This window comes from Chiloscyllium punctatum, chromosome 41 (assembly GCF_047496795.1).
Source record: "Chiloscyllium punctatum isolate Juve2018m chromosome 41, sChiPun1.3, whole genome shotgun sequence".
NCBI classification, from domain to species: Eukaryota; Metazoa; Chordata; class Chondrichthyes; order Orectolobiformes; family Hemiscylliidae; genus Chiloscyllium; species Chiloscyllium punctatum.
Window position 1 is genome coordinate 46,349,877 of NC_092779.1, and position 25,173 is coordinate 46,375,049.

General features: G+C 42.7%; 1 protein-coding gene across 3 annotated transcripts in view; it reads right to left on the reverse strand.

The window, feature by feature from the left end:
- Window positions 1-25,173, reverse strand: part of ripor2 (RHO family interacting cell polarization regulator 2) — a 259,207-nt gene that overhangs the window by 196,063 nt on the left and 37,971 nt on the right. Inside the window, exon 1 of one of the 3 annotated variants that reach the window (XM_072560833.1) lies at window positions 4,687-4,859. The exons of the other annotated variants lie outside the window; for them this stretch is intronic. The gene's annotated coding sequence lies outside the window, so the exon portion shown is untranslated. Of the gene's footprint in view, window positions 1-4,686; window positions 4,860-25,173 lie in introns of those variants that run through there. 3 annotated transcript variants of the gene reach the window in all.

A 25,173-nucleotide genomic window follows, 5' to 3' on the forward strand; every position in this document is an offset into this window, starting at 1 on the left:
TCGACCTTTCCCTTGAATACACTCAATAATTTAGCATCCACTCTTGCACTAACAAATTCCAAAGATACACCAGCTTCACAGTTAACTTTCCCCTCAACTCAATCCTAAAGGCCAATTCCTTATGAGATTGTGACGTCTAATTCTATATTCACACACAAGTGAAAACAACCCTGCAGCATCTACCCTATTAATCCCTTCAAGGATTTTATATACTCCAATGAGATTGCCTCTTATTCTTTCGTGTACTCAAGCTCCCCTCAGAGGACAAACCCACACCCCAAGAATCAGTTTGGTACAGCTGCATAAGCTGCTAATGCCGGCATTGGGTGATGCAACGTGCACATGTAAAGATGTACTCTACGTCATCTTAAGTAAACGAAAGCAGCAACCAGTCACCAATATGGCACTGATGGAAGGTTTGAGGAAATACTGTCGGCTGGATGTTGTGTACTCCGGTGATGAGTCACCGGAGATCATCAGTCCCCACACCTGCTGCTACACATCAGAGTTAAAATCCCTGTGGTTCCACTCAGTGGAGAGGGTGAATCCTGAATCTATAACATTTTGATTTGATCACTGGTATGAAGTGGGCACTTTTCAATTTTAGTTTAACTTGCAGCATTGCCGGAATGTACGTTACAGCACGAGGCACTCCGACCAGAAAACACAGTGCCTTTGTTTAGATATTTTATGTAGAATATGTGATGCTAACATTTATGTGCTCCATACCAAGGGAATTTCCTAACCCTCCCTGACAGTGTCTCTTCACTGCCAGTCCTTTACTGTGATTGTTTCACTGCCCTGTGCGGCACCCTTCTGGAGCGAGGTGCCTGGGACCACGGCCCAGGACTAATCCTGCTCCTAACGTCTATCCCTCTCCTGCTGCTCACCTCACCACCTTCTCACCTCGGTTCCAGGCTCGCAGCCACAACCCGACCCCTGGGCTCAGCCTCCTTGGTCCTCAAAGGGCACTGTCTGACTTGATGGCAGAGGCCTATTTCACCTCTTCCTCACTCACAGCCTGCCCAATCTCTGTATCTGTTGCCTCTTCACTTCCAGTATCCTCCATTATCCCCCTCTTATTTCTGGCCACAGAGTGACATCGGCAGAACTAATGCCTCCTAGAGGGTGATGACAGGGTACACGCACAGACACCTGGCTAGTGGTGGTAATGGTGCATGAGCAGGAATCTCCAGCTAGTGGTGGTAGAGGTGCTTCCAACAGCTTGCTGTGGTTAGCTGATGTCAAGTAGCACATCTGTATAGGCACAGGAGCTACTTTAATTGTCTGCACATAAGCGGCAAGTGAGTTGGTAATATGAATAATCTCTGCAGTTTAGCAAACCTTTAGATCCACAGAGTCAAAGAGATCTACAGCACAGAAAAAAAAAAGGTCCTTTTGCTCAAAGATTTTGCGCCAGTCAAAAGCAGTAACCTGCCTATTCTAATCTCATTTTCCAACAGTTGGCCCATAGCCTGTGAAATGACTCCACAGAGGTTAGTATCCCATCACCAAGCCACCAATTGTGCACAGTACATGGTTCTGACCAGCCAGCTCAGAGCCAGTCCCTAGTGTGAGGAGAATCCATGGGAATCCTGTTTATATCCGACAACCAGGGCTCCCTGTTTGGCAGGTGTCTCCCCAGGTTAGCAATCAGGGAACTTATACTCAGGGAGGTCCAGGTGGTCGATCTCATTCGAATCCCACAGTCTCGCATGCCTTTCATTGCAAGTGCACATCTAAATACTTCTGGAATGTTATTTCTTCCTCTAACACCCATACAGACAGTGAGTTGCAGATTCTAACCACCTTCCGGATGAAATGTTTTTCCTACTCTCCTTCTAAACCTCTTGCCCCTTTTCTTAAATCTATGACCCCAGTCATTGATCCCTCTATCCAGGGGAAATGTTCCTTCCTGTTTAGCCTGTCTAAGCCACTAATAATTTTATGGATCTCAATCATTACTCCCTCGGTCTTCTCTGCTCCAAGAAAATCAACTCTAGTCTATCCAATCTCCCTTTACACCTAAAACTCTCCTGTCCAGACAACATCCTGATAAAGCTCCCCTGGAGTCCCAACAGTGCAATTGCATCCCTCCTGTGAAGGAGATTCCAGAACTTCATTCCTCTAGCTGTGGCCTCACTAACATTTTTACATCTCCAGCATAACCCACCTGCTCCGAAAGTATATGCTTTGATTAAGAAAGGCAAGTATCCCATATGCCTTCTTAACCACATTGTCTGCCTATCTCCAACCATAAGGGACCAATGGACATGCACATCAAGGTCCCTCTGAAATGGGGTCCTTCCCAAAGTCCTGCTGTTCAGCAGGTATTCCCTTGTTTCTCCTACCCAAGTGCATTACCCCATACTTACCAGATTGGAGTCCCAGTTGCCACTGACCAGCCCATATGTCTAGCCTGTTTGTATCCTCCTATAATCTAAGGCTAGCCTCATCACTATTTACCACCCCAATCATTTTTCATGTCATCCGCAAACTTACTGATCAATCCTCCAACATTTAAATCTAACTGATTTATATTTATCACAAACAGCAAGGATTCCAACACTGATCCCTGTGAGACACCAGTCGTAAAAACACGGCCCAACTATCACCCTCTACTTCCTGCTACTAAGCCAATTCTGGATCCAATTTTCCAAATTTCCTTGGATCCCATGGGTTCTCATCTTCATGATCAGTTTCCCATGCAGGACCTTATCAAAAGCCTTGCTGGAATCTGATTGAGTTATGTCAAATGCATTGCCTTCATCTACATACCCACTGTGCTCTTCAAAAAATTCAACCAAGGTGGTCAGACATGAGCTCCCCTTAATCAAAACCGTGCTCGCTATTCTGGATTAAATCTTGCCTGTCAAGTATAGATTAATTCTGTTCCTCAAAATTGCTTCAAATAGTTACCCCATCACTGAGGTTAGGTTGACTGGTCTAGAATTTTCTAGTTTATTTCTTCCTCCCTTCCTAAATAATGCTACCTACTTCTCCTTTAAAATCATAAAATCCCACAGTATGGGAGCAGGCCATTTGGCTCATCAAGTCCACATTGACCCTCTGAAGAGCATCCCACCCAGACCCACCCCCTATCCTATCCCTGTAACCCTGCATTTCCCATGGCCATCCACCCAACCTTCAGGTCTTTGGACTGTGGGAGGAAACCTGGCCACCCAACGGAAACTCACGCAGACACTGGAAGAATGCGCAAACTCCAGCCAGTCCAGGTCCCTGAGGCTGTGAGGCAGCAGTGCTAACTGCTGAGCCTTCATATTGCCCCTTCGCCTGGAACTTAGAAGTTATTGTGTTCCTTCCAAGTCTAGTATGTCCTTCTTTAGGTACAAGAGCAGAATTGTAAATAAGGGTGTGGTCTCTCAAAGGCCCCATACAATTACAGTGAGACTTCTCGCCTTCTTATACATCAGCTTCTTTGTGATAGAGGCTAACATATTATTTTCTTTCATTATTATATGCTGTACCTGCATGTTAAATATCTGTGATTCATGTTCAAGGACACCCAGATGTTTTTAGTGGGAATGCAGAAGTCTAGTCTGTAGTCCATACAAACAGGCTTAAACAAAGCTGCATTTAGGCGAAGATTTTGCTCGTTTTCATCAGATTACATATTCCAATTGGGATGAGTGAGACAATCATTCCTTCATATATGAACCAATTAATTTTAATAGATTTCTGACTTGGCCACACACAGTTAATAACAAATAAAAATATCCCAGAGGGCCAAACAGTTATGAATCCAAATGTGCAGGTGCTCATTTAACAATTAAATTATGTTTTCCAGCTGACCTAGTCCTCAGTTATTGCAAACGCATGGTTACTCTAAAAAATTAAACTGCATGTAGAGAAGGCTGAGATTGCTGCCAAGCAAGACTAACAAAACGCAGAAAATAGAAAATTTGTATCTGCAAGCTAACCTAGATTCTGTTTTATTCTGTCACCTTTTCGTTTGGTTTGATTTGATTTGATTTATTATTGCTACATCTACCTAGATACAGTGAAAAGTTTTGTTTTGTGTGCAGAGCACGCCATACAAAGTGAATTAGGGTAATAGAACAGAGCAAAGAATACAATGTTACGGTTGTAGAAAAGGTGCACAAAGAGTGAGATCAACCTTATATTCTCCCACGACTACTCCCAATCCATCATTAGAATCGAGAAAAGCAAAATAAAATTTGTCTGTATCAGCACCATAAATGTTCTGAAAAACTTCTTGAAGTTTTGTGGTCTGTATTTCTTACATCCTCGACCTTACAAACACCCTTACATCAAGTCCATGATTACATAGGGCAGGAAGAAAGGTACAATAATATAGTACCGTTGCTTGCTGGGTTAGGTTGATAAGCCCACAGTAGATATTACTCCATCATTTGATGGAGGAAAGCAAAACAAATCCTGTTACATTAGGACTTTAAAGCACTAAGTAAGAAAATTACAGCTACGTTTCAGTCATCAGGCAAAGAAGCTTTATGACTCATCTTGATTTGTCCCAGTATGATGAAATGTTTGTGATTCAGCTTACTAACAATGATTTTGTTTGCCCAATATTATAATTTTCTGCCACTCTAGCCAAAAACTCACTTCAATTTACACAAGAATAAATTATATGAAATGAATGCTTCCACCCTTTGGTATCTGGATGCAAAGCAGTGTAGTGCCTACCTGAATAAATATGTTATCATGTCGTCAGAATTTGTTCCTGCACTCTGCTCCTTCAAAACAACATTTCCTTTGTGCTGAGGCTCTTCCACTCTTGTGCTTTTTTTCTGTGCTTTTCTGAAGACCTGTGTAGCTTCCCGTCAGAATTGTACGCTTTTTCACAATGCAGCACAGATAGGGCACCCAAGTCAGATACGCAACATCTTCTAATTGGCTTGCTCTGAGTACAGTGTTTAGAAATTTAATGCTGATGAGGGAATTACACTCCATCATATCACCATGATGACAGGAGCAGCCTGAGTGCAAGCTAAGCATATACCTACTGTTGTTCATTGTAATATGCCAATGAAATACTGTTCTACATCTTGTCTACAAAATTCAACTTACCAAATTAAATCAATCCTGAGCAAAACACCATAACAGCCTTGTGAAAACAATCAGATGATGCTACTGAATAAAATGTAGACTAAGGGCAAGAGATATTCTAAATTAAAATGAAAATAAATAAAGGGAATGGGGCTGGTACTCACAGGAAACACAGTCACAGAACAAAATCAGCAAGACGTTCCAAGTGGAAAGAAGGCAGACTGACATCAGACAAACAACACAACCTCTTTCATATTCAAATTTTAATCTGCCTTTTTCTTCGTACTGCAACATATTTCATGGCTTTGCTGGTGAGGTAAACTTTCTATTCAATATAATTTCCATTTTAAGAGATCAGAACTCAGTAATATTGTTGCTAAATTGCTTGTCATTAATACTTAATGACATTTTAAGTCTAAAAAGTCTAATAAGTAACTTCTTAAACATTTCAGGCCTTATTAAAATTGCAGAGAAATCCATAAATGTTTGAACCTATTTTACTATTTCCTCTGCCCAATTATCTTTGAATCACAAAGCACTGTACTTATACATCAATATTCTGTTTACAAATAAGCTACAACCACTGCAGTGCCCAAAAAAAAGGTGCTGATAGAGAACTTTGATTGGCCGAATAAAGATAAGAAGGCTAACAGAGTCAGTAAGTAGCTGTAGGTTAATTACTCCAATGGAGTATTGAGTATTTTTGCAAAGGTTAGATATAAACAAGAGCCTGATACTTAATTTTGTTTTTAAATGCAGTACATTTGAAATCCAGGCATACATTATGAACCATCTGAATCTGACATCTTGTGCCGCCCACTCCCTACACCTCTCATCTCTCTTCCGCTCTCTCCCATTTTGGTTGGAGTGTGGGGGTTGTGGAGTGGGCTGTGGAGAGGATGTTAAATTAATCTTTGCTGGTAATGCAAAACAAGTGACAATGTGTTCCAACATGTTTCACATTCAACTTGATTTTGTTTATCATTGAACTCAACAGAAAAGAAAATCAGTAAAGGGATAAATTATTTTTCATCAATACTCTGTCAAAGACTAATCTAACTCCATCTCTTTCACTAAGTCGTTGGTCTCTCTTTTACTGATTTGGGATCTTTCATATACCCAATGGGCACACGGTTGGAGGCAAGCAGGGAAATGTCTTCTTCATCACCAGATGATTTTCATCAAGGCAGGATTGGGGAGTGGGTACATATGGCTAGACATGCACCCCCAAAGGCCTTCTATCATCCCTGCAGCTTCAAGAACTCACTCCTTGCCCTTATTGGACAGTGAGCCGACCCTGTGGTCACCACTGAGTGATTGTTTCCTACATGGTCCAAATCTTCCACTTGTAGAGAGAATGGTTGGGCACTTGTAGTCATGTGTCCACCAGCCAATTAGGTATTTATGCATGAAGAGCTGAGGAAGTCACAGAAAGTCAACATCCCCACCATTACCTCACAGAGTTAAAAGACTGGGCATCATATGTAAAAGGCATAAAAAAAGACATTCACAGAATCCCTACAGTGCAAAAGGAGACCATTTGCCTATCAAGTCTGCACCAACCCTCTGAAGAGCATTCTACCCAGACCCCCATCCTATCCCCATAATGCCATTTATCACAGCTAATCCACCTAACCTGCAAATCACTGTGGGAGGAAACCAGAGCACCTGACACAGTGAGAATGTGCAAACTCTACACAGAGTGTCATCCAAGGCTGGAATTGAAGCCAGGTCCTGGACACACCAGATGGCCTCCTTCTTTAGAGACTGCAATTTCCCTTCCCATATGGTTAAAGATGCCCTCCAATGCATCTTGTCCACAGCCCGCCCCTCCGCCCTCAAACTCCACCCCTCCAACCGTAACAAGGAAATAACCCCCCTGGTGCTCATCTTCCACCCTACCAACCTTCGCATAAACCACATCATCCAAAGACATTGCCGTCACCTCCAAAGGACCCCACACTAGGGATATATTTCTGTCCCCACCCATTTCCGCTTTCCGCAAAAACTGTTCCCTCCGTGACTACCTAGTCAGGTCCATGCCCTCCAATAACCCACCCTCCTGTCCTGGCACCCTCCCCTGCCACCATAGGAATTGCAAAACCTGTGCCCACACCTCCTCCCTCACCTCCATCGTAGGCCCTAAAGGAGCCTTGCACATCCATCAAAGTTTTACCTGCACATCTAACAATATCATTTATTGTATCCGTTGCTCCCGATGCGGTCTCCTCTACATTGGGGAGACTGGACGTCTCGTAGCAGAGCGCTTTAGGGAACATCTCCGGGACACCCGCACCAATCAACCCCACCGCCCTGTGGCCCAACATTTCACCCCCCCCTTCCACTCTGCCGAGGACATGGAGGTCCTGGGCCTCCTCCACCGCCGCTCCCTCACCACCCGACGCCTGAAGGAAGAACACCTCATCTTCCGCCTCGGAACACTTCAACCCCACGGCATCAATGTGGATTTCACCAGTTTCCTCATTTCCCCTTCCCCACCTCCCCCCCGCTCCAACCTTCCAGCTCAGCACAGCCTCCATGACCTGTCTTACCTGCCCATCTTCCTTTCCACCTATCCACTCCACCCTCCTCCCCGACCTATCACCTCCATCCCCACCCCCATTCACCTATTGTACTCTATGCTACTTTCTCCTCACCCCCACCCCCCTCTCATTTATCTCTCCACCCTGCAGGCACCCTGCCTCTATTCCTGATGAAGGGCTTTTGCCTGAAACGTCGATTTTCCTGCTCCTCGGATGCTGCCTGACTTGCTGTGCTTTTCCAGCACCACTCTAATCTAGCTTCATTCTAGCTGTCCAAAAGAAGGTTCGGAGTACTGCAATCCTTGTAACCTCCTCTGTACCTGCCATCTGCCACTTTCATCCCTGGTGATGATGCCATCCAAATGAAACAGGACAAATATCCAAGTGCAGATTAAGAATGGCTCTTAGGGGCTCCCCTCCTGGCCATTTCAGAATTCTTCTTGTTGATGTGGCCATGTCCATAGTTATTCACACATCACTCTACACCATCACTAACTACCTTTTATTTCCTTCATCATTCTTGACACATGCTCTATTCTCCTTGCCCTAGCTTTGGTGACCTTTGAATCACCTCTGTCACCTTTATTCAGCTACTATTGACCCTCAAGTCCCCATCAGCGCAGAGAAACACAACCCAACAGGAAATGCAGTGTTACAGGGATGGTGTGGGTCTGGGTGACTCGATAGAGATTCAATGAGCCAAATGACCTCCCTCCTCACTGTCGGGATTCGATGAGCCTAAGGAAGATCACCATGTCCATTGCGCTGCATGCTTAAGCTGTCCTGAAGCTGAAGGCACATGTTCTCATTTGCTGAATCCCTAATATGGAGGGTACATTTAATTCTGACATGGTTGCCTTTTGATGAGCATGACTGAGATTCAAATGTATTTATTTGATTCACTCGTGGGATGTGGGTATCATTTGTTGCCCATCCATCATTGCTCCTTGTTAAAGTGGTCACCTTGTAAATTACCTTCTTGAACTGCTGAATGTAGATTGGTGTATTAAAGAGAGTCCAGACACTTGCCAAAAGGCAGTTTGAATCCTCCTCAGTCCATTGCCTACTTAATCCCACAGTTTCACCCCACCATCAGGAATCTGACTTTTGGCAATAATGCATAAATAAGTGCCGCATTCACCTTATTTCCTGCTCCCCTGATCTTCCCAAGATTCCACCCATAGATTGGGATTCTGATTCCCATTTGACCCAGAGGTTGAAGCTCTGGTGGAAAATTTGCCCTAACATCCATTGCCTCACGTTGGTTTGTGAATAATTTTGGGAAATCTCCATAGCTTAACAAAGCCTAATAAATAAGCATTTATTTTGTTGTCTATAACAGCAATACACCTTGCCATGTAGAGGTTATTGTTTCTGATCTGCATCTTGGAAGAATTGATCATTTGGGTGTAAGGATGTCAGATCATTTCAATTGGAGTAATAACAAATTTGAGATCCCTTGCAGATGTCAACTTTTTCCCCACCTGGATTTTATTCATCCAGCTATTCGAATGCATTCAAATATGGGGCCAATATGTCTGCCATAGAGTCACAGAGATAGAATCATTGAGTTGCACAGCACAGAAACAGACCCTTCGGTCCAACTCGTCCACAACAACCAGATATCCTGAATTATTCTCGTCCCATTTGCCAGCATTTGGCCATATCCTTCTAAATCCTTGTAATTCATATACCCATCCAGACGCCTTTTAAATGCTGTAATTGTACCAGCCTCCACCACTTCCTCTGGCAGCTCATTCCATGCATGCACCACCCTCTGCAAGAAATAATTGCCCCTTAGGTTCCTTTTAATTCTCAACCCACTCACCTTAAACTATAAACCTTTACAGGACAAAGGTTGGAGCTTGTGAATTAAGTTTTTTTCTAGTAAGGATTAATTGGGCAAGTGGAAGGATGATGAGTCTTTTCTGGTTTCATGAGCTGAGCAATTGCCTGTTCTAGTAAGAAAAAAAATCAAAATCAGAGCTTTGTCAGGTTTAAGGATATATAATTTCACGGAGAATTGAATCTGTAAGTTAGGAAAGATATTAAATATTCCATGTGGGATATATTGATTTTTTATATTTTTGAATTTAAAATGCAATCCCTTGATATTGAGTCTGATCAAACCTGAGCTGTAGTTTTGTATGGACTCTGTGAAGCCTCAAATTGCAGGGCTGCCTATTAACTGTAAAGACAACACTCGATCCCTACAGTGTTGGACTAGGACTGTCACATCCCCTTCAGCATATGACTGCCGCACAATTAGCAGGCACAGCTGTGACATGATCTGTCAAGCCTTACAAATTAGACAGGAATATCAGTTGGTTCCCTTCCTCCCACGTCCCTTCATCTGTGTGCGTTAAATGATACTTCACTTCTCTTAACAAAATGAGATGCACATATCTTGAAATTAGCTTGTAATTCTTGCAAAAAGACACCTTTTTCAAAAGTTTCACATTTTTTTCATTCATTCATGAGTCCTGGATGTTCCTGACCAGGTCAATACTTATTGCTCATCTTTAAATTAACACAAAATGAGATCTTATTGCGGCTTTCTATTGAAGAGTTTGTTTCAAATTAGGGCAATTTTATAAGATAAATCACAAGTCATGCATATAAATATGAGGCATTCCTTGAGACACTTGACCTGAATTTCAGTGACATCATATCTGGGTTTCATAAGCGACTGTTACCACCCAAAAATATTAAGAACAATATACATTTTAAAAGATCATGGAAATATAATAAGCTTTAGGATGTCAATTGTAAGTCATGTAACCCAAGATCACGTCAGCAATTTTCGTGGAACTGAGGCATCACCGTCTCTATCTGTGATAACTCACTTTGAGTACCATGTAATTCCTTTTCAGTCACACATTTATGCACCAGTGCACACTAGTCTCTAGAACATGACAAGGGCATTAAAATTGTAGCTTAGCAATGACTCCAATCATTGAGTAGCTGTGATGTATTGTAATTAATTCACAATATATACAATAGATTTTGTCCATTGTGCTTAGCTGGTGCCAAATTGTTTTAATCATTGTACTAATGTGACAATGGAATCAAAATTGTAATGCTTCTGCAAATCTGTGTATTATTGTATAACAGAAGACAGGTCAATTAATTCATGTATGGTATGTTTCGAGTTCCAAAGATCTGCTAGTAATCATGCTCATACTTAATACATGTAAGCTATTTTGTTTCCTGTAAAAAAACATGAATCTACTTCAAGAGTAATTAAATGACTGTGAGATGCTTTGAAATATCCTCAGGATGTCAAAAGATCACAAGAGTCCAAATTATTTAGTTTATGGGAAAGAAAATGCCATTTATCAACAAGACTCTGTTTCCTGTTCGCTAACTGAAGCATTGTGGAGGTCTAATGATAAAAATAAACATTCCACAACACAATACAATTAAAAAGTTACCAATCAAATCATCAGTGTTTAAGGAAGACAGATGAGCCAATGGTCTAATTATAAATAAAGAGAACAACATGAAAGAGGAACTGTTACTTATGCTACAGAGATCTGTTTAAGAGGTGACTGCAGCAAACAGCACACAGCTCGCTCACTATATTGATTTGTATTTTATTCTCTAATCAGTGAAAGCTAAATCAGGAACTGATTGCCAGTTAAATTATAATGCTAATAAACAATTTAACTGAAATTTCAAAATAATCCCAATTAGCATAGTTGAACTCATGAGAGTTGTGCAAGGATTTAATTGGATAGCTCCTGAATATAGGCACAGGGTTGAAGGGCAGTGCTTGTCACTGGCCACTCGGGTGTCTTTCCTATCTTCCTGGTGGTGGAAACTGAATAAAGATTCGTGCACTTTGTGTCTTTCACTGTGTCTCACACCTGCACACACACACCATGGGTGCTGGGGGAAAAAAATAAGCACTACCGCACTTAGGCGGTCGTGTGGGGGTTAAACTAAAACAAAAAAAAGAAAAAAAATTAAACAGGAGTGGGCCCGGGTGAAAAAAGAAAAAAAAAAAATAAATAAATAAATAAATAAATAAATAAATAAATAGGAGGGTCTGGCCCGGGTGTCCTTGGAGAAGGAGCACGCGGGTGTCCACTGACACCCTGGAGTTGTGACTGGCCACTTGTGTGTTTCCTTCCCTTCTAAAAAAAAAAAAAAAAAAAAAAAATATAGGCACAGGGTTGAAGGGCAGTGCTTGTCACTGGCCACTCGGGTGTCTTTCCTATCTTCCTGGTGGTGGAAACTGAATAAAGATTCGTGCACTTTGTGTCTTTCACTGTGTCTCACACCTGCACACACACACCATGGGTGCTGGGGAAAGAATAAGCACTACCGCACTTAGGCGGTAGTGTGGGGATAGAAGGAAAAAAAACAAAAAAAAAAAAAAAAAATATAGGCACAGGGATTGCAATGTGAAATTAATCTCTGACCACTGATTATAGTTGCCACAACATCAAATTTGTTCACTTTCCTGATTGCTGCATTCAACCAGCACTATCCACACTGTTATTATATTGGCACCAACAGCACATGGCCTTCAATCACAAGTGTCGACTCACATTTCAAGGCAGCTGCCACCTTGTAAAGAGTATGTTGCTGTGTTTTGAACAGCCTGCCATGCAAGATCCAACAATGGCTGACTACATTAAAGAGTGTGCACTAACATTTTCAGACACTGCACTTGAGGTCTTGGTGAAAAATGGGAAATCCCCTTTCAATCAAGACCACCATTCCATCACTTTTCCTAATTGCTTGTTAACTTTCTGCATTGCTTGTACTAATATACCCAAGTTTCTCCAAACATCAAAATTTACAAGTTTTACACTATTTAAAAAACATTTTGCTTTTCTATTGTGATGACCAAATTGAATAGCCTCACATTTCCTCACAATATATAGAATATAGTATAGTACAGCACAGGAACAGGTCTGAATTGAATTGAATTGATTTTATTGTCACATGTACCGAGGCACAGTGAAAAGCTTCATCTTGTGAGCAATACAGGCAGATCACAGAGTTAAGTAGTATAGATAGTAAATGTTGTGGTTCTGTTCGTCGAGCTGGGAATTTGTCTTGCAAACGTTTCGTCCCCTGTCTAGGTGACATCCTCAGTGCTTGGGAGACTCCTGTGAAGCGCTTCTGTGACGTTTCCTCCAGCATTTATAGTGGCCTGTCTCTGCCGCTTCCGGTTGTCAGTTCCAGCTGTCAGCTGTAGTGGCCGGTATATTGGGTCCAGGTCGATGTGTTTGTTGATAAGAGTCTGTGGATGAGTGCCATGCCTCTAGGAATTCCCTGGCTGTTCTCTGATTGGCTTGCCCTATAATGGTAGTGTTGTCCCAGTCGAATTCATGTTGCTTGTTGTCTGTGTGTGTGGCTACTAAGGATAGCTGGTCGTGTCGTTTCGTGGCTAGTTGGTGTTCGTGTATACGGATCGTTAACTGTCTTCCTGTTTGTCCGATGTAGTGTTTTGTGCAGTCCTTGCATGGGATTTTGTACATTACATTAGTTTTGCTCATGTTGGGTATCGGGTCCTTCGTTCTGGTGAGTTGTTGTCTGAGAGTGGCTGTTGGTTTGTGTGCTGTTATGAGTCCTAGTGGTCGCAGTAGTCTGGCTGTCAGTTCAGAAATGCTCCTGATGTATGGTAGTGTGGCTAGTCCTTTGGGTTGCGGCATGTCCTCGTTCCGTTGTCTCTCCCTGAGGTATCTGTTGATGAAATTGCGAGGGTATCCGTTTTTGGCGAATACTTTGTATAGGTGTTCCTCTTCCTCTTTTTGTAGTTCTGGTGTGCTGCAGTGTGTTGTGGCCCTTTTGAATAGTGTCCTGATGCAACTTCGTTTGTGTGTGTTGGGGTGGTTGCTTTCATAGTTTAGGACTTGGTCTGTGTGTGTGGCTTTCCTGTAAACCTTTGTGGTGAATTCTCCGTTCGGTGTTCTCTGTACCATCACGTCTAGGAATGGGAGTTGGTTGTCCTTTTCTTCCTCTCAAGTGAATCGGATTCCTGTGAGTGTGGCGTTGATGATCTGGTGTGTGTTCTCTATTTCTGTGTTTTTAATTATTACAAAGGTGTCATCCACATATCTGACCCAGAGTTTGGGTTGAAGTTGTGGTAAGACTGTTTGTTCTAACCTTTGCATTACTGCTTCTGCTATGAGTCCAGAGATCGGTGAGCCCATGGGTGTTCCATTGATTTGTTCGTGTATTTGGTTATTGAATGTGAAGTGTGTTGTGAGGCACAAGTCCAGTAGTTTAAGTATGCCGTCTTTGTTGATAGGTTCAACGTCCTGTTGTCTGTTATGTCTGTCCAGCAGGTTGGCTATTGTTTCTTTGCCTAGTGTTTTGTCGATGGAGGTGAACAGTGCCATTACATTGAATGAGACCATAGTTTCTTCCTTGTCTATGTGTATATTTCTGATGATGTCCAAGAATTCCTGTGTCGATTGTATAGATTGTCTGGATCTGCTGATCAGGTGTTTCAGTTTCTGCTGTAGTTCTTTGGCCAGTTTGTGTGATGGTGTCCCTGGTAGTGATACTATGGGTCTGAGTGGGATGTCTGGTTTGTGCACTTTGGGTAGTCCATAGAATCTGGGGGTGTTGTTGCTTTCAGGTTTCATTCTTTGTAGGTCAGACCTGGTTATCTGTCCGTTTTTTTGTAGATTCCTCAGTGTGTTGTTTATCCTATTGGTGAGCTGTGGGGTGGGGTCAAACTCCCTCTTTTGGTGGTGTTGGTATCTGCAAGTAGTTGTTGTGTTTTTTGCATGTACTCTGCTTTGTCCAGGATGACCGTCATTCTGCCTTTGTCTGCTGGTAGTATAATTATGTTCTTATCGTTTCTTAGTGATTTTAGTGCTTCCCTCTCCTTGGTGTTGAGGTTATGTGTTTGTTTTTTTCTTGTTATCAGCGGTACAATACTTTGTCTCACTGTTTGTTGTGTCTCTTCTGTCAGTCCATTGTTCCTGAGTGTGCATTCTAGTGCTGCTAGGAAGTCTGCTGTCTTGGCGTCCCTGTGATTGTAGTTGAGTCCCTTGGCCAGTATTATTCTTTCCATGTCTGTGAGCTGTCTGTGGGAGAGGTTTTTAACCCAGGTGTGTGTTGTGGTGTCCTCTTCTTTGTGTGTTAGTTTGGCCATTTTTTCTTTTAGTGCCGTTTTTTTGCGGTGTGTGGTCCTGTTCTGTCCTATGGTGACGGCCTGTTCTATGGTCCGGGTCCATTCCTGATTGGTGGTTTTTGAAATTAACGATTTTTGGCGCGCAATTTCTTGTCTGTATTTGTGTAGTCTGTTGTGAGTGTCTGTAATCATTACCTGGATCATCCTGAATCCGTTCTGTCTGGCTGTGTCCCTGGCTTGTGGGTTGTTGACTGGTGGTCTGTATCTGACACATGGTGGAAGGATTCGATTCTTTCGGCATTCATGCAGGAACCGGAGTTGTTCGTATGTGGCGCTTAGGAGGTTGGCATAGGATTCCCATTTCCTAGCTTGTCTTAGCGTCTCTCGCCCGTAGGTGTTCAAAGTTTGGGAGAAGATTTGTAGTTCGGGTGCTCGTTGTTGTGGTTCTGTTCGCCGAGCTGGGAATTTGTCTTGCAAACGTTTCGTCCCCTGTCTAGGTGACATCCTCAGTGCTTGGGACCCTCCTGTGAAGCATTTCTGTGCTGTTTCCTCCGGCATTTATAGTGGCCTGTCTCTGCCACTTCCGGTTGTCAGTTCGAGCTGTCCGCTGTAGTGGCCGGTATATTGGGTCCAGGTCGATGTGTTTGTTGATAGAGTCTGTGGATGAGTGCCATGCCTCTAGGAATTCCCTGGCTGTTCTCTGAGCTACAAATCTTCTACCAAACTTTGAATAGATAGTAAATAATAGGTAAACAGCAGCAAAAACAAAAACACAGGTACAGGCGAATGTTAAAGGTTTGTGAGTCTATTCAGTATTCATGCAACAGTAGGGTAGAAACTGTTGCTATACCAGCTGGTACGTGTGTGGTCAGGTTTCTGTACCTTCTCCCCGATGGTAGACGTTGTAGAAAAACATTGCCAGGGAGGGATGGATCTTTGAGAATGCTGGCGGCCTTTCCTTGACAGCGAGCCTGGTAGATGGATTCTGTAGATGGGAGGTTGGCCTTTGTGATTGTCTGGGCAGAGTTCACCACTCTCTGTAACCGTCTCCGATCTTGACTGGTACAGATGCCATACCAGGTAGTGATACATCCAGACAGAATGCTCTCCATGGTGCACCTATAAAAGTTGGCAAGGGTATTCGCCGTCATGCCAAATTTCCTCAGCTGCCTGAGGAAGAGGAGAGCTTGTTGGGCCCTTGTAACCAGTGCATCCACATGAAGAGTCCAAGAAAGCTTGTTGTGGATGACCACTCCCAGGAGCTTGACACTCTCCACTCGTTCCACCTCTGTGCTGTTAATGTGTGGGGGGGGCATGTGTAACATCCCGCTGAAAGTCAATAATGCATTTCTTGGTTTTGCCAGCATTGAGAGCTAGGTTGTTCTCAGTACACCATTTTTCCAGGTCTTCCACCTCCCGTCTGTAGTCTGTTTTGCCGCCATCTGAGGCTCCACTGAAACAAGCCCCAGCCTATTCAACCTCTCCATGTAGTTATAGAGTCATAGAGTCATAGTGATGTACAGCACGGAAACAGACCCTTCGGTCCAACCTGTCCATGCTGACCAGATATCCCAACCCAATCTAGTCCCACTTGCCAGCACCCGGCCCATATCCCTCTAAACCCTTCCTATTCATATACCCATCCAAATGCCTCTTAAATATTGAAAATTGTACCAGCCTCCACCACATCCTCTGGCAGCTCATTCCATACACGTACCACCCTCTGCATGAAAATATTGCCCCTTAGGTCTCTTTTATATCTTTCCCCTCTCACCCTAAACCTATGCCCTCTAGTTCTGGACTCCCCGACCCCAGGGAAAAGACTTTGCCTATTTATCCTGTCCATGCCCCTCATAATTTTGTAAACCTCTATAAGGTCACCCCTCAGCCTCCGACGCTCCAGGGAAAACAGCCCCACCCTGTTCAGCCTCTCCCTGTAGCTCACATCCTCCAACCCTGGCAACATCCTTGTAAATCTTTTCTGAACCCTTTCAAGTTTCACAACATCTTTCCGATAGGAAGGAGACCAGAATTGCATGCAATATTCCAACAGTGGCCTAACCAATGTCTTGTACAGACGCAACATGACCTCCCAACTCCTGTACTCAATACTCTGACCAATAAAGGAAAGCATACCAAACGCCTTCTTCACTATCCTATCTATCTGCTACTCCACTTTCAAGGAGCTATGAACCTACACTCCAAGGTCTCTTTGTTCAGCAACACTCCCTAGGACCTTATCATTAAGTGTATAAGTCCTGCTAAGATTTGCTTTCCCAAAATGCAGCACCTCGAATTTATCTGAATTAAACTCCATCTGCCACTTCTCAGCCCATTGGCCTATCTGGTCCAGATCCTGTTGTAATCTGAGGTAACCCTCTTCGCTGTCCACTACACCTCCAATTTAGGTGTCATCTGCAAATTTACTAACTGTACCTCTTATGCTCGCATCCAAATCATTTATGTAAATGACAAAAAGTAGAGGACCCAGCACCGATCCTTGTGGCACTCCACTGATCACATGCCTCCAGTCTGAAAAACAACCCTCCACCACCACCCTCTGCCTTCTACCTTTGAGACAGTTCTGTATCCAAATGGCTAGTTCTGCCTGTATTCCATGAGATCTAACCTTGCTAATCAGTCTCCCATGGGGAACCTCGTTGAATGCCATACTGAAGTCCGTGTACATCACGTCCATCACTCTGCCCTCATCAATCCTCTTTGTTACTTCTTCAAAAAACCCGATCAAGTTTGTGAGACATGATTTCCCACGCACAAAGCCATGTTGACTATCCCAAATCAGTCCATGCCTTTCCAAATAAATGTACATCCTGTCCCTCAGGACTCCATCCAACAACTTACCCACCACTGAGGTCAGGCTCACTGGTCTATAGTTCCCTGGTTTGTCTTTACCACCCTTCTTAAATAGTGGCACCACGTTTGCCAACCTCCAGTCTTCCGGCACCTCACCTGTCACTATCGATGATACAAATATCTCAGCAAGAGGCCCAGCAATCACTTCTCTAGCTTCCCACAGAGCTCTCGGGTACACCTTATCAGGTCCTGGGGATTTATCCACCTTTAACCGTTTCAAGGCATCCAGCACTTCCTCCTCTGTAATCTGGTAATTTTGCAAGATGTCACCATCTATTTCCCTACAGTCTATATCTTCCACATCCTTTTCCACAGTAAATACTGATGCAAAATATTCAGTTAGTATCTCCCCCATTTTCTGTGTCTCCACACAAAGGCCGCCTTGCTGATCTTTGAGGGGCCCTATTCTCTCCCTAGTTAACCTTTTGTCCTTAATATATCTGTAAAAACCTTTTGAATTATCTTTAATTCTATTTGCCAAAGCTATCTCATGTCCCCTTTTTGCCCTCCTGATTTCCCTCTTAAGTATACTCCTACTTTCTTTATACTCTTCTCAGGATTCACTTGATCTATCCTGTCTATACCTGACATATGCTTCCTTCTTTTTCTTAACCAAGTCCTCAATTTCTCTAATCATCCAGCATTCCCTGCACCTACCAGCCTTGCCTTTCACCTGGACAGGAATATACTGTCTCTTGACTCTTGTTATCTCATTTCTGAAGGCTTCCAATTTTCCAGCCATTCCTTTACCTGCGAAGATCTGGCCCAAACCAGGTTTCGAAGGTTCTTGCCTAATACCATCAAAATGGCCTTTCTCCAACTTAGAACTTCAACTTTTAGATCTGGTCTATCCTTTTCCATCACTATTTTAAAACAAATAGAATTATGGTCACAGACCCCAAAGTGCTGCCCCACTGACACCTCAGTCACCTGCTCTGCCTTATTTCCATAGAGTAGGTCAAGTTTTGCACCTTCTCGAGTAGGTACATCCACATACTGAATCAGAAAAATTTCTTGTACACACTTAACAAATTCCCCTCCATTTTAGCCCTTAACACCATGGCAGTCTCAGTCCATGTTTGGAAAATTAAAATCCCCTACCATAACCACCCTATTATTCTTACAGTTAACTGAGATCTCCTTATGAGTTTTCTTTTTACCAATTTCTCGCTGACTATTAGAGGGGGGGGGGGTCTATAATACAATCCCAATAAGGTGATCATCCCCTTCTTATTTCTCAGTTCCACCCAAATAACTTCCCTGGATGTATTTCCGGGAATATCCCCACTAAGTACAGCAGTAATACTATCCCTTATCAAAAACACCACTCTCCCTGCCCTGTCGCACCCCCCCTCCCCCGGCCCTTTTTATCCTTCCTGTAGTATTTGTATCCGGGAACATTAAGCTCCCAGTCCTGAGCCATATTTCTGTAATTCCTATGATATCACAATCCCATGTTCCTAACCATGCCCTGAGTTCATCTGCCTTCCCTGTTAGGCCTCTTATATTGAAATAAATGCAGTTTAATTTATCAGTCCTATCTTGTTCTCTGCTTTGATGCTGCATGTCCTGACTGTTTGACTCGCTTCTGTTCTCAACTGTACCAGTCTCAGATTGATCTCTTTCCTCACTATCTCCCTGGGTCCCACCCCTCCATCTTACTTGTTTAAATCCACCCGAGCAACTCTAGTAAATCTCCCTGCCAGTACATTAGTTCCCTTTCAATTCAGGTGCAATCCGTAATCCAGCATCTTCCCAAAATAGGCATCAGGCTTGTAATTTCCTGTTTTCTCTCCACCCTTTCTTGAAAGCAGTATTACATTTTCTAACCTCTAATTTGTTGGGACCTTTTCCAAATCTCGGGAGTTTTGGAAAGCCACTGAGAGTGTATCCACAATCTCTCCTACCCCTTTTAGATTACTAGGATGTCGGCCATCAGGTTCCGAGTTGCTGGATTTTGGAGTTACTCTGTTGATATTCATTGCCTTAATTTACTTACTTTCATCAGAGTTTTTGTTACTCTTTACATCTGATATGCAACTTTGATCTTGTTTTGTAAAGATATGCACAAGGTATTTGTTCAATATCTCTGTCACTTCATCATACCCAATGAGAATTTCTCCTGTATATCATTATAAAGGAACAATGTATACTTTAGCTACTATCTTTCATTTTGTTTGTATAAGTCCAATTCTGTATGTGTATTCCTGTCTAGTGTACACTCATGTGATCAATGTTTACCCAAACATTGCTGCTTCCTAAAACAGTCTCAGTCCAAAGACCATACCCTCATACTTACATGATTGGCATTTTAAAGTTCAAGATTCCTGCTTATGATTAATGTATGTCTTTTTCAAAGTTACTGTGGAATTCAATTGTATTATGATCATTATTTCCCAGTAGATTGTTTACTATATCAATGTGAACACATCTTGCCTCATTGTACAGTATTACAGCTAAAATGGTTTTACCTCTGGTTGGTTTCAGAGCATTATTATAGGAAAAGGTCAGGAAGGTGTTCCATAAATTCATCTTCCAGAAAATCTTTTTGGGGAAAGTAAGGACTGCAGATGCTGGAGATCAGAGTCAAGAGTGTGGTGTTGGAAAAGCACAGCAGGTCAGGCAGCATCTGAAGAGCAGGAGAGACGTTTCTGATGAAGGGCTTACGCTCAACTCTCCTGCTCCTCAGATGCTGTCTGACCGGCTGTACTTTTCCAGCACCACACTCTTCGACGCGTTCCAGGAAATCTTTGCCAATTTCACTAGTCAGGTCCATATGAAGATTAAAATGTTGCCAAATATCATATTGTCTTTGGTGAAGCTCCAATAGTTTCTTGCCTAAAGCTCTACCCAATGTTATATATACTACTGTGGGATCGATGATCTATTCTACCAGTATCGTCTAACCCTTGTTATTCTTAGGAGCCAAAATCACCCTTTTTTTAAAAAATAGCATTATTTCATAGTTGATTATAAGGGCTAACTCTCCTCTATTTCCATTCTCCCTTTTTAAAAATGTTGTATATCCTGGAATATTTATTCTCCAATCTTGGTTACCTTGTCACCACACCTCTGACATAGTGATTACATCCTGAACCAGTTATTTTCACATTTACCATTAGTTTATCTGTTGTATGGAGGAAAAGTGACTTCTATTTTCTTTTTGCTACTGTTCCCTGAACAGACCATACTCTCTGATGCATGTTAAACTCTGGCCCTTCCTGTCCCATTCAGCTTGGACTTGTTTGCATTGGTATACTTCTCTATTGTCTCAATTTTATCCTTGCATTTCTAAACCTGCTTCTCCCGAAACCTCCTATTAGTCTGTTGGTTTCAACTATGATTTGGAGATGGTGGTGTTGGACTGGGGTGTACAAAGTTAAAAACCACACAACACCAGGTTATAGGCCAACAGGTTTAGTTGGAAGCACTAGCTTTTGGAACGCTGCTCCTTCATCAGGTGGTTTCAACGATGTTTTTAAACTTACTCAGACCATAATTACTCCTGGTCTTATCTTTCTGTGCCCTCCTATGACAGTAATTACGACTAACATATAGCAATGATAGACTTTTCCCTTGTCTTTTTCCTTTATATTTCTAATTGCATTTCATGTACATGCTGCCTAGCAGTCCTAAGCCCTCTGTGAAGTCTTAGTGATATGACTCACCATGGCACCATTCCCAGGGAGGTTTAGGAGAACCATCGCAATGTCATGGTTCCCTCGTTCCTCATATTTGTGCCAGTGGCCCATGAATTGTTATCCATTTCTTCCAGACCATTCTCCCACACCAACATCATTTGCAAGTTTACTGATGACACCACCATTATAGGTCGGATCACAAACAATGATGAGACCGAATTAAGGAAAGAGATTGAGTACTTAGTGGCACAACACTTTGGGACTTACATTGTGGCTGAATATAGCCCCCACCAGCTATAGTAGTCTTTGAACCATAATGGCATGATCATCCACCCTTCACTTGCTGCTCTCACCTACACAAAAACAGCAAGAACACCAAACCTGTTCACAGAATCCATACAGTGTGGAAACAGGCCATTTGGCCCAATGATTCCGTACCGACCCTCTGAAGAGCATCCTACCCAGGCCAATCCCCCTACCTTTTCCCTCTAACCATGTATTTTCCCATGGCTGACACGCCTAACCTACACATTCTTGGACTGTATGAGTCAGTTGCAAGTTTACTGATGACACCACCATTGTAGGTCAGATCTCAAACAATGATGAGACAGAATTAAGGAAAGAGATTGAGTACTGAGTGGCATGGTGTAAAGACAACAAGCTCTCCATCAATGTCAGCAAAATGAAAGAGCTGGTCTTTGATTTTGGGAAATGGAGTTGAGGGCATGATCCTATCTGCATCAATGGCGCCAAAGAGGAGAAGGTCAAAAACTTCCAATTCCTGGGAGTGATGATCATAACAATCCACCCACATGAACATGATGGTCAAGAAAGCACAACAACATCTCTACTCCCTCAGGAGGCTAAGTAAATTCAGCATGCCCACATGCTTTCTCACCAATTTTGTACATACGAACCAAAGAAAGCATCCTATCTGGATGTATCACAATGTGGTTTGGCAATTGCGTTTTCTAAGACTGCAAGAAACAGCAGAGTCATGAACTTAGCCCAGTCCATCATGCAAACCAGCTTTTCATCCATTGACTCTATCTTTCCTTCTTGCTTTGTTGGGAAAGTGACCAACATCATCAAAAATCCTTCCCATACTCTTCTGTTGGGCAGAAGATATAAAAGTGTGAATACACATAAAAATAGATTTAAGAACACCTTCTTTCCTCCAGTGGAAGTGAGCAAGTGCGAGGTCTTGCACTTTGGCAAAAAGAATAAAAGCATGGACTACTTTCTAAATGGTGAGAAACTTAATAAAGCCAAAGCACAAAGGGATCTGGGAGTGCTAGTCGAGGATTCTCTAAAGGTAAACATGCAGGTTGAGTCTGTGATTAAGAAAGCGAATGCAATGTTGTCTCTTATCTCAAGAGGATTGGAATATAAAAGCAGAGATGTACTACTAAGACTTTATAAAGCTCTGGTTAGGCCCCATTTGGAGTACTGTGTCCAGTTTTGGTCCCCACACCTCAGGAAGGACATACTGGCACTGGAACGTGTCCAGCGGAGATTCACACGGATGATCCCTGGAATGACAGGTCTAGCATATGAGGAACGGCTGAGGATACTGGGATTGTATTCGTTGGAGTTTAGAAGATTAAGGGGAGATCTAATAGAGACGTACAAAATAATACATGGCTTTGAAAAGGTGGATGCTAGAAAATTGTTTCTGTTAGGCGAGGAGACTAGGACCCGTGGACACAGCCTTAGAATTAGAGGGGGTCATTTCAGAACGGAAATGCGGAGACATTTCTTCAGCCAGAGAATGGTGGGCCTGTGGAATTCATTGCCACGGAGTGCAGTGGAAGCCGGGACGCTAAATGTCTTCAAGGCCGAGATTGATAGGTTCTTGTTGTCTAGAGGAATTAAGGGCTACGGGGAGAACGCTGGCAAGTGGAGCTGAAATGCGCATCAGCCATGATTGAATGGCGGAGTGGACTCGATGGGCCGAATGGCCTTACTTCCACTCCTATGTCTTATGGTCTTATAGTTATCAGACATTCGAATGTTAACTCTGATCTCTCTTTCTCTGTGGCTGTAACATTGTTGTGCCGCACTGATGCACTTTGTACAGTTTGATTCCTGTGTAGCATGCAAAACAATAGGTTTCACGGTATCTTTGTACACGCGACAACAATAAATCAATCAACTATTCTTTGAGCCATACTGTCAACTTTCTGATCTTATCGAGTACTTTATGCCAATGTACTCATAGTTCAAGCAGGATTCTATACATTATTGCCCTTGCTGTTTTGCTTTTTAACTAAGACCTTAGTTGCCAATATTTGCTTAGCAGAACCTACTCTTTAGAAATCGCTATGTATTGGTACATACATGTATCACAATAAGTGGACCCATTCTTGGTCTCCCTGCAAGTTGATGACCTTAATGCTGATGCTGGGCAGGCAACACAGCATTCTGAGACCCACATTGTGGCTGAATGTAGCCCCCACCAGCTATAGTATTCTTTGAACCATAATGGCATGATAATCCACCCTTCATTTGCTGCTCTCACCTACACAAAAACAGCAAGAACACCAAACCTGTTCATAGAATCCATACAGTGTGGAAACAGGCCATTTGGCCCAATGATTCCGTACCGACCCTCTTAAGAGCATCCTACCCAGGCCAATCCCCCTACCTTTTCCCTCCACCCCTGTATTTTCCCTGTAACCTAACCGACACATTCTTGGACTGTATGGGTTAATTTAGCATGGCCAATCCACCTAACCTGCACATCGTTGGACTGTGGAAGGAAAACAGAGCACACAGTGGAAACCCACGCAATCAGAAGGAGAATATGCAAACTCCATATAGACAGTTGCTTGAGGGTGGAAGCAAATCCAGCTCCTTGGCATCTTAAGGCAGCAGTGCTAACCACTGAGCCACTGTGCTGCCCCTTGTAGAAACACCAAGAGCTGGATTGAATTTGAGCTAATCTTTACGAATGTTTATAAAACTAGCAAATAGAAATCACCTGGATTGCATTCTTGCCTCATTTGCAATCAGACCTTCCTATCCCTAACCTTGGACCAAATCAGAACTACCTCACCTATGGTGTGACTGCCTCCTGAACAAAAATGTCTCAGTAAACTTTCCCCTTCTTGGTGCTTCACAGTGTCTGCAGCTTTGACTGAGCTAAATTGCTGAAACATATGGCAGATGTAATTGCAATTGATCATATTGGCAAATATTAGCTCCCAAATGCTAGAGTCGGAGCAACACATTACCTCCCCAGCCATTTTAATTATGTTGTAATTAAATAATTGGGTTTCAGGTTTAGAAATAACACTCAACTATTACCTGTGGTTATATTAGTTGTTTAAGTATAAATATAATGCAATGCTATATTTTCCAACACCAGTTTAAACAAGTGCCCCTCTTTTAGGGGATAAAGTCTTAAAACTGACCAACCAATCAACTCCCTGCACACCAAAGAAATGCCTCTGAACACTCACCAGCTACTGGAAACTGAAAAAAAAGCCATAAAAATCAGCACTTCGTTCTTCCTGCGCGCCAATTGACCAAGTTGGCACTCATAGCTCACAGAACTCTGTCTTTGGCTCACTCTGTGTGGCAGCAAAAGCCTGTCCACTTTCATAGAGAGTTGACGACTCACATACAATTTGCAATTACTAAGTCAGCTTCTTGCTCCAGTGGTTAGCACTTATTCATTTTGAGTTGATTGACAGATAGCAGCCACTGCCAAACAGTTTCTGATAACGAGGCGTCGTTTCTAGCGAGCAGCTTTAAAGCCCGAAGACAGAATCAGAACGCCAGTTAAAATTATAGCTTAGGTAAAATCCACTCACATTAAATTTCTAGGTTAGCATTTGTACCTTAAAGCATTCTGTCTTGTCTTATTCGTGTTTGCACAAGTATTACAAAGAGGATGTTAGTTAGAAGTTTGAAAGACACTTAGTGCAGGATTGAATTTGAGCTAATCTTTACAAACTTT